Here is an 8,621-nt window from a genome sequence, read left to right as displayed (position 1 = left end):
TACGGGAAGGCAAAGCCCCACTTGGCAGTGGAGTTCAAAGGCTAAAGTTTGAAATGTATATTCACACATTCCTGATTCCTCACTTTGCGATACTACAGAATAGGAAATAATTATGTAAACCAAATCAAGTCAATATTGTAAGCAAGGATCAGCTGATCATCATTTGACATTTTCTATTAGCTGGAATCAATGTGCTGACAAATGTCTGATTTGCAATATCTGTGCTCCTGCAGAAAGGAAGCTTGGTGATTATGAGACTCTGGTCACTATGAATAACATTGTAGTGTTACTTATAAATGCAAAAATTATATTTTGTATCATATCTTTTCCCACAAGATTTGTCAACACCACAGGAAAACTTTATCGTTAAATTTTATTTATTTGAGTACAACATGAGTTGCTTGGTCTAATCTACAAAATAACATCAACATTGCACTCATGAAATGAACACCAATAAAATAGTAACAAGCATAAAATTTGTATTTTGTATGACCTTCTTAAGAAGCACATACAGTACGATCAAACATTCAATTCTGGATTTTTAACAATTACATTCAACTCGGATAGGTTGATCATTCTTTTTCCTGAAAATGATGTAAAATTGCATTTAAATGAAGCCTTGTATATCTAAATTCGTTTCAACACTTTGTTGATAATTTTCACTTTCCCATTGATGTGAACACATCTTGGAATGCAAGAGTAATGAAAGTGACCTTCACTGTACTCCGCTCCTGTTAGAAAATAAGTCAATGGCTGGCTGCTTCATTAATGGCCATGATTGACTATTTGTAACAGTAAGATAACAGCCACATAATGTCGTGAAAACAACAAATTACTGTTAAGCAGTTGGCATCAACATCATAAATCAGCATTGCTTTTCATTCATTTTCTGGAACTTTGCACCAACAGTTTCCTTTCTTCCACACCCATCCCTCTTTTCATACATTCTCTCACATCCAATTGTAATTCTCCCCAAAGAGTGATCGTAACCTAAAATAAAATCTGTGTTGTGCAATGATCCCTTTGGCAGTCTTGAAAAGCATTGTTTCAAACAAAATCCTTTTATAAATGACTTGTTGTTTATATAATCTAAGCTTGTAAGAGAGGGAAAGGTGACAAGATAGAAGGATAACATAATGAGAGCAGGGTGGTGAGGAAACAACCAGGTATGTAAAAGCAAGTGGATGAACAAATCGGAAAAAGAGGGAAATAAATAGAGAAACGCGCAAGTAAGTGTGTTGGTATTAGAATTAAGAGAGTGGAGAGATTCTATCTTTAAACCTTCAAGGAAAGAAGTGGGATTGCCATTATTCAGGAAGGGAATTCTTCATAAGTATCATCATTATTATAATTATTATTTCATATGCAGCTGGTGGCTATGGTTGCATTATTGCTAGGAGCGTGCAGCTGTGCCACTGATGCAGTACCTTCCTGTTCCCAGTAAGCTGGTGCTCATTTTGCTGACATTGGGGGTGGGTGGATGGCTCGTTGAGTCAAACACAAGACCCGAAGATCTTGAGCCAACACCAGTCTTTCTCTAAATGTAAGAATAAAGGAGGATTAAAAGTATGAATGTAAACAATGAACCTGGATTTTGGAAGGTTAAAGCAATAGGTTACTGGAAGGATGGAAAAAATCATAGAGAATGCCAACATGCCTGGGATGGAAAGCCCCAGGCCCTGTGCCTCTGCTTCTTTGTGGGAGATGCTAAAGTAAGAGCATTTTATCCTTTGACAAAAATATATGAAAAATAATCTAAGAAAGCACACAAATCTGGTAGTTATGGCGTTGTCATGCTCAAATATTGTGACCACGGAAAGGACACACCCTGATGTGATGATGCCCCAAAGGTGAAAAACACACAACAAATCATTGGATCACTTGTGGGTCCTGTGAAGAAGAGTTAGGAAGAGGATGAAGTACTGCTCTCTCCTTTGGGCTGGTGCCCCTGCTTTACATGTTGTGGAAAAAGTTTCAGCTTGTGGTAATGTCATGGAGGGCAAGGCTCTCAAAATTATTGGTATATCCCATGATGAATCTGAATGCCTCAGCCTGTTACTTTCGCATCGCAGACAGGTTGGTGGCCTCTCTGTATTCCACTGCCTCCTTTTTTCGTTTTGCATCCTGGGTCATTCCGTGCCAACTCACCTAGATTTCAAAAACCTCCCCAGGTCACCTCCTCAGATTTTGCTGGAAAAATTCTTAAATGTAGATCTATATGGCTCCACCCACCAAGCAAAAGATTAGCTTTCAATTCCTCATAGTTTAAAAAACTATCTATCTCTAGAGACCTTTGAAATTTGGCCCTAAAAATGCCAAATGTGAAAAACGCATTTTTTATCAAATTCAGGGGCTTATAATTTTATAATGGACTCCTCTAGAAAGTTAATATTGCAAATATTTACTAATTGGCATCCAAAACTTTCAATTATGGCATCAGATAGCTTCTGGGATGCATATTTCTCACTCTATAGGAAGCTAAAAATTGCTTTTGGACCAAAACGAGCTAAAATAAGGTGAAACTATAGTAGCCCTCCTGAAAATATGGAACAACTTAGAATTCTTTCCTCATAACACAGTAATTATAGGGTCATTATCTATCCATAGATACATTTTTGTTGGGAGAATACGGTTAGGTGATGAATTATAAAAGTTTTACCATAAGCCCTTGCCTCCGAGGGCTCCAAAATGGACCAATTTTGTCCCCTGGTTTAACCATGTGGCGAGGGGTTTAGGATCTTCATTTTTTTTCTAAAGATTGCCTCATATAAGATGTGTCTACTGACCGAATAAATTTATCTAATGCCCATGGCTTCATATTAAAATAAATTTTTATTAACATGCATGTTTTTTTTTATAATTATTCACTTTTTCATATTCATGAGCTTATTTATCTGAAACTGAACACTCTAGCAAAGTGATACTGCAGATATTTATAAACTGGCATAAGAAATTTAAGGATCTGTTCTCAGAATGCCTGATAAATGCATATGTTTCTATCTGTAGGAAGTTGAAAATGCCACTTTGACCAAAAATGGTGAATATTCTCATGGCCTCCAGAAAAAATGAAAGATCAATGCTGGGTGCCATTACTCGACATTCTTTGTGTGGTGAGGCCCCTGACATAAAATCTGGTGGACGTCAGTTCCAACTGTCACAGCATGACTTTAAGCATGTTCAAGACCTGTTTTCTAAGATGTAAAATTCTGTGTCTCTGAGTGCTAGATAATCATGATAATGAATGTCATAAAAGATGAAAGGTCATTAAAGAGTTTTCTAAGATATAAAAATTACTAATATTCATTGTCTCTGTATATCTGTAAATATAAAAGCTGCTACTCAACTAATCAAATTTGTTCGAATTTATAATTTGCAATCACTTACGAAAGTAATCATGAGCATGTATTTATGAATAAATAACATCCTTATCACTAATGTCTAATAAGAAGCATAATTTAGCCTCATGCGCACTCCTGCAAGTTCATCTTGTTTTGTACCAAGTGGGCCAAATTGCCATATTTGGCTTCCTAAAACTAGGTTTTCTAGAGACATTCTGATGCCACAATCTGAAATTTTGTATACCAGTTTATAAAATTCTGCAGTAACTCTTTCCTGGATAGTTCCATTTAAGATTTATAAACTTCTGAATATGAAAAAAGTGAATGATTATTAATAAAAAACGTGCATGAAAATAAAATTTTATTTTAATATGAAGCCATGGGCGTTAGATAAAATTATTCGGTCAGTAGGCACATCTTATATGAGGCAATCTTTAGAAAAAAAATGAAGATCCTAAACCCCTCGCCACATGGTTAAACCAGGGGACAAAATTGGTCCATTTTGGAGCCCTCGGAGGCAAGGACTTATGGTAAAACTTTTATAATTCATCACCTAACTGTATTATCCCAACAAAAATATATCTATGGATAGATAATGACCCTATAATCACTGTGTTATGAGGAAAGAATTCTAAGTTGTTCCATATTTTCAGGAGGGCTCCTATAGTTTCACCTTATTTTAGCTCGGTTTGGCCAAAAAGCAATTTTTAGCTTCCTATAGAGTGAGAAATATGCATCCCAGAAGCTATCTGATGCCATAATTGAAAAGTGTGGATGCCAATTAGTAAATATTTGCAATATTAGCTTTCTAGAGGAGTCCATTATAAAATTCTAAGCTACTGAAGTTGGAAAAAAAGGCGTTTTTCACATTTGGCATTTTTAGGGCCAAATTTCAAAGGTCTCTCGAGATAGATATTTTTTAAACTATGAGGAATTGAACGCTAATCTTTTGCATCGTGGATAGAGCCATACAGATCTACATTTAAGAATTTTTCCAGCAAAATCTGAGGAGGTGACCTGGGGACTCTTAGGTGAGTTGGCACGGAATGACCCTCCTCTGCCCTCTCGTGGCTCTGTCCCTCCCAGGTTTCTGCTGGGTGCACATTGTCTGACAGTAATCCTCTTCTTGTTAAACTTCCAAAATCCAAGCTCACTGCACATCTGCACCAATTTATTCCTCTTTTCTCTCACCTGTGGAAATAACTTCCCCAATCTGTTCATTTCAATTCTTCTCTCCAGGGCTTCAAGACAACTGTTCACTTCTATCTCAGGTATTCCCCCATTTATACTCATAATCTCTTCCACCCCAAATGATCCCATTCCGAAGCCTTTTTCCTGGGTATTGTGATTTTTTTTCTCCCCCCTTCACTTGTTACTTGTTGGTTGGTTTGTTGCTTTTCTGTTTCATCCCCACTTTCCCCTTCCTCTTCTTGTGGTGCATCATTCAACTTGTGTGCAGCTTGTTCACCCCCTGCGTGTCCTTCTCTCCCTCCACTTGATTTAATTCACAGTCTCACTTCGACTCTGCTGTTGGTGTTTCCCCCTTTTAATTTTATTCTCTTCCATTCTGCTAGAGCTCTTTTACGAGCCTCGACAATGTATTCAGGGCAATTAACTATTTACGCATAAAAATGACTCATGGCACAATGTTGGCAATGCAAAAATATTTGTCACAACTTGTACAGTCATCTCATTCAGTTATCTCACCACTCCACTATCCTCAAGCTAAACGTGTCTTATTTGTCCTTTTCCATATTACGTCTATAGGACAGAACAGACAGCTTTAAGTATTTTAGTTCAGCACAGGGTGTATTCAGAAGTTTCAGTAACCAGGTGCTTCTTTGGTGGCTATGGAGAAAACAAACTCTCAGTGACATACCTGACAATGTAATGCACAGCACACTTATTTTCATAATTGCGGGATTTGTAAGGCAGATAACAAAGTAACATCAAAACTAAAGTCCCCTATCGTTGAGCTCGCATGGCACCACGGTAAGCTGAGACTTGTTAAACTCATTCAAAAAATATTTCAAACAATGGGTCACAAGTCACCTTCGAGGTATACTTTGTATATAGAAGCAAACAAACACCAGGATTTTCCCAATGATGAGGGTTCTCACAACACAAGACAAATCCCTGGAGTGATTAAACAGCATGGAGAGCCACCACCAATATTGCAATGTATTGCTTATGCACCGCGTCATGACTGAAGGCCTATCTTCCTTCTGGTCCTGCTGCACCTTGATGAATGCAAAAAAAAGTGAGTGGTAAAGGCCATATCTCAAGACTAACACCTTGATGAATGGTAGCTCTTGTGTGCCGTGTATGGGACACTGATAGCATTTGCAGAGCAAATGTTTTGATGGTAGCTTGGCAATATGGTCAGCACAGGAAAGGTTGTGGTTGACGGTGAGGCCAACAAGTATAGGAGTTTGAACCTCTCACATTGACTGACCATGGAAAGAGATGTATGGATTCATTTTGTGATCCTTCCAGAGTAACAGGGTTAAACCAGAATCTACCAAAATCCAAATCAGCAGACAACGAGTCGTTTGCTGCCTGCCTGTTTGTGGGATGGTGTACTCTAGGTAATTGCAATGTGTCGTTATCTACCAAAAGTAAGACAGGGTTTGCCATCTATAAGAGGTCTTTATGTATTTAAGCAACATGCCTGAGTCCAAGACACTGCTTTGGATCACTCCAGGCTATACTGGGAGAGGAGTGTAAATAATTCCGTTGATAGCATCATGTTGAATTCATGAAGACAACCTTATTTGCCATAGTTTATGAACTTGGCCTGTGGAGCATGATGTCAGATTGTGACAAGTGGCTCTGATTTGTCAAGGGAGATTGCCATGACCTCTTGTATGAGATTTAGGGCCTCAAGTTATTGCTGGAAGAGAAGCAACAACATATCAAAAGTTGAGTGACGCAGATGGAATCCAAACTGATGGCCAGAGATCAGGCTGTTTGAATAGTGGAAAGACGTCATCAACGGTGATGGTGGATTCCATAACTTTGCTTACCATTGGAAGTCGGCTTATTGGCTTGAATGTGATGGGATCTATAATTTGTTTGTACCCGTCTTATAAATGCGTGGTGACATTAGCTGTTTACATGCTGATGGGAAATGACCAAAGTTGAAGGACAGGCTGAAGAGAGCAGCAAAGGAAGAAGCAAGAAAAGCAAAGTAGGATTTGAGAATACTTTGCTGATGCCAACTTTGCCCATCACAAATGCAGAGATGATGCTGGCCTAAAATTGATTTACCCTCTCTGGTTATAAAGATGCAGAATTCAGTAGTTCCATGGATATGAGAGGGTAAGTTGTGGACACGGTGATATGAGATTGGCTACGTGAGATTTGGAGGCAATGATTTGAGACTGATTGAGTTAAAACATGACATGTATTACTGAGACAGTGAGGCACAACCTGAGCAGCCTTGGAACGAGGAGACCAAGAACGTCCTCGGAAGTACAGCAGCTGATTGCAATGAGCAAACAGCGAGTGAGCTGCATACGTCATTCTCTGTAGCTTGATTATCCATCCATATTTCCCTTCCTTCCACCACACTTAAAAAAACAGTCATTGAAAGAACAGACAAAGAGTTGAAATAATTCTGAGATAAGAAATATTCATCATAAATCACTCAAGTTGCCATTAATTATTATACAATGCAGACACCTGCTGAAACAATGAGAGGCGGATATATTGAAATGGTCAGCAACTCAAGAATTTACTTTCTTTGCAGTGTTAAACAAGAAAATCCACACAAAAAGCATTGACCATGACTACAAGATTTGCCTTGATCATGACAACGTTTTTGCTTGTTCACGTCAAGGACAAGCTGTTTTACTGTCACTGGTACTTAAGGCATGCGTCAGCACAGATAATTGTGCTTTGCCTGGCATGACTGTCCACAACAACCCACATCAGCGATGACATTTGGAAGTAATTGTCCTTATACAAGGCTTGCCCGGTGACATTTTGATGAAAAAGCTGAGCCTCAGGTGTATTGCAATTATGTCTTCTCTAAGCACTCCCCCTTTCCCCTTTTCCCAGCACTCTTTCCACACCAATATTTTTCATTCCATGATTATGAGGTCATAGGCAAGGCACATTTTTTGATATGAGGCAAATGACCTAAAAAGGAAACCTGTTGCCACAATGCAGACTGACAACAATTAAAATGTAATCATAGAAAAATAGCCATAACAGAAAATAACAGCCATACATGAAAATAAAACTACAACAAACAATCATGTTCAGTTAATGAGAAATGGTGTGGTGAAATACTTTTAGCAAAACAACAATTTAAAAAGTAATACTTGTAAGTATAGTATATATAGTTACGGTTTTGGAAAACTTACCCCATGAGGAGAGCATGCATGGACACTTCGGTGACTTGAGGATTAGTTGTTTCATTAGTCTTTGTGTCGATAGCCCTTGGTCCCTTGTCAAGGGGTTGCTCAGTGGGCATGCGTTGGTTGGTTTGTATTTCCCCAGTGTGATGTCTTCTTTCCTTCCTGCCACTTTCAATCCTACCTTTAACTCCCCCACCCCTCCACACTCCCCGTCTGCTCATTTAAATCCTTCCTTCTTCACACCATCGGTCCGTTACATCGGTCAATTCTGTCTGCTTCCTCAATCCACTAACAATACCCTTCACCAAACATCATTTCGACAATCCCTCCTTCACCCCAATCGGTGTTACCTTCAACCCCACGGCCATTCAGTCATCCCTCTCTGTTTTTGCTCCATTCGCGTATTGTTTGATTGGGCACGTTCAATCCATCTGTGGTCGTTAATCCATCTGGCTGATTGGATTACCTTCACTGCATGAGACTGTGTCCATTCCCACATGCGTGTTAAGCCTATCGTTGGCTTAGCGGTTAGGGTAGTGGCTTGGGATCCGAGGGTCCTGAGTTCGAGCCCTGTTGGCCTGAATTAACACCACATGGTTGGCTCAGCCTGTCATCCTTCCAAGGTCAGTGAAATGAGCACCAGTGTACTGGTAATAGGGGCACTGCATTAGTGGCATAGCCATGCCCCTCACCAGTGATGCAACCAGCAGCCAAAAAGGCTGCACACGAAGGGATATGCATATTCATGGCACAAAGCACGATGCTTGGTGTTCCTGGCCTGTGAGATGGTGCTTCTCACATGTGAAACAGTTCGTACAATGCAAAGGACATTTTGCGTGTGCAGGGAGGGGCTAAGGGCTCTCATCGTGGCCTTGGGTGTGTAAAGGGAGGGGCAGAAGCTGCATTGCAAGTTCCAAGA

Source organism: Eptatretus burgeri, chromosome 6, assembly GCF_056783735.1.
Source record: "Eptatretus burgeri isolate ZD-2024b chromosome 6, Ebu_testis_v1, whole genome shotgun sequence".
In the NCBI taxonomy this organism is placed as follows: Eukaryota; Metazoa; Chordata; class Myxini; order Myxiniformes; family Myxinidae; genus Eptatretus; species Eptatretus burgeri.
Note: the sequence above shows the minus strand (reverse complement) of the source record.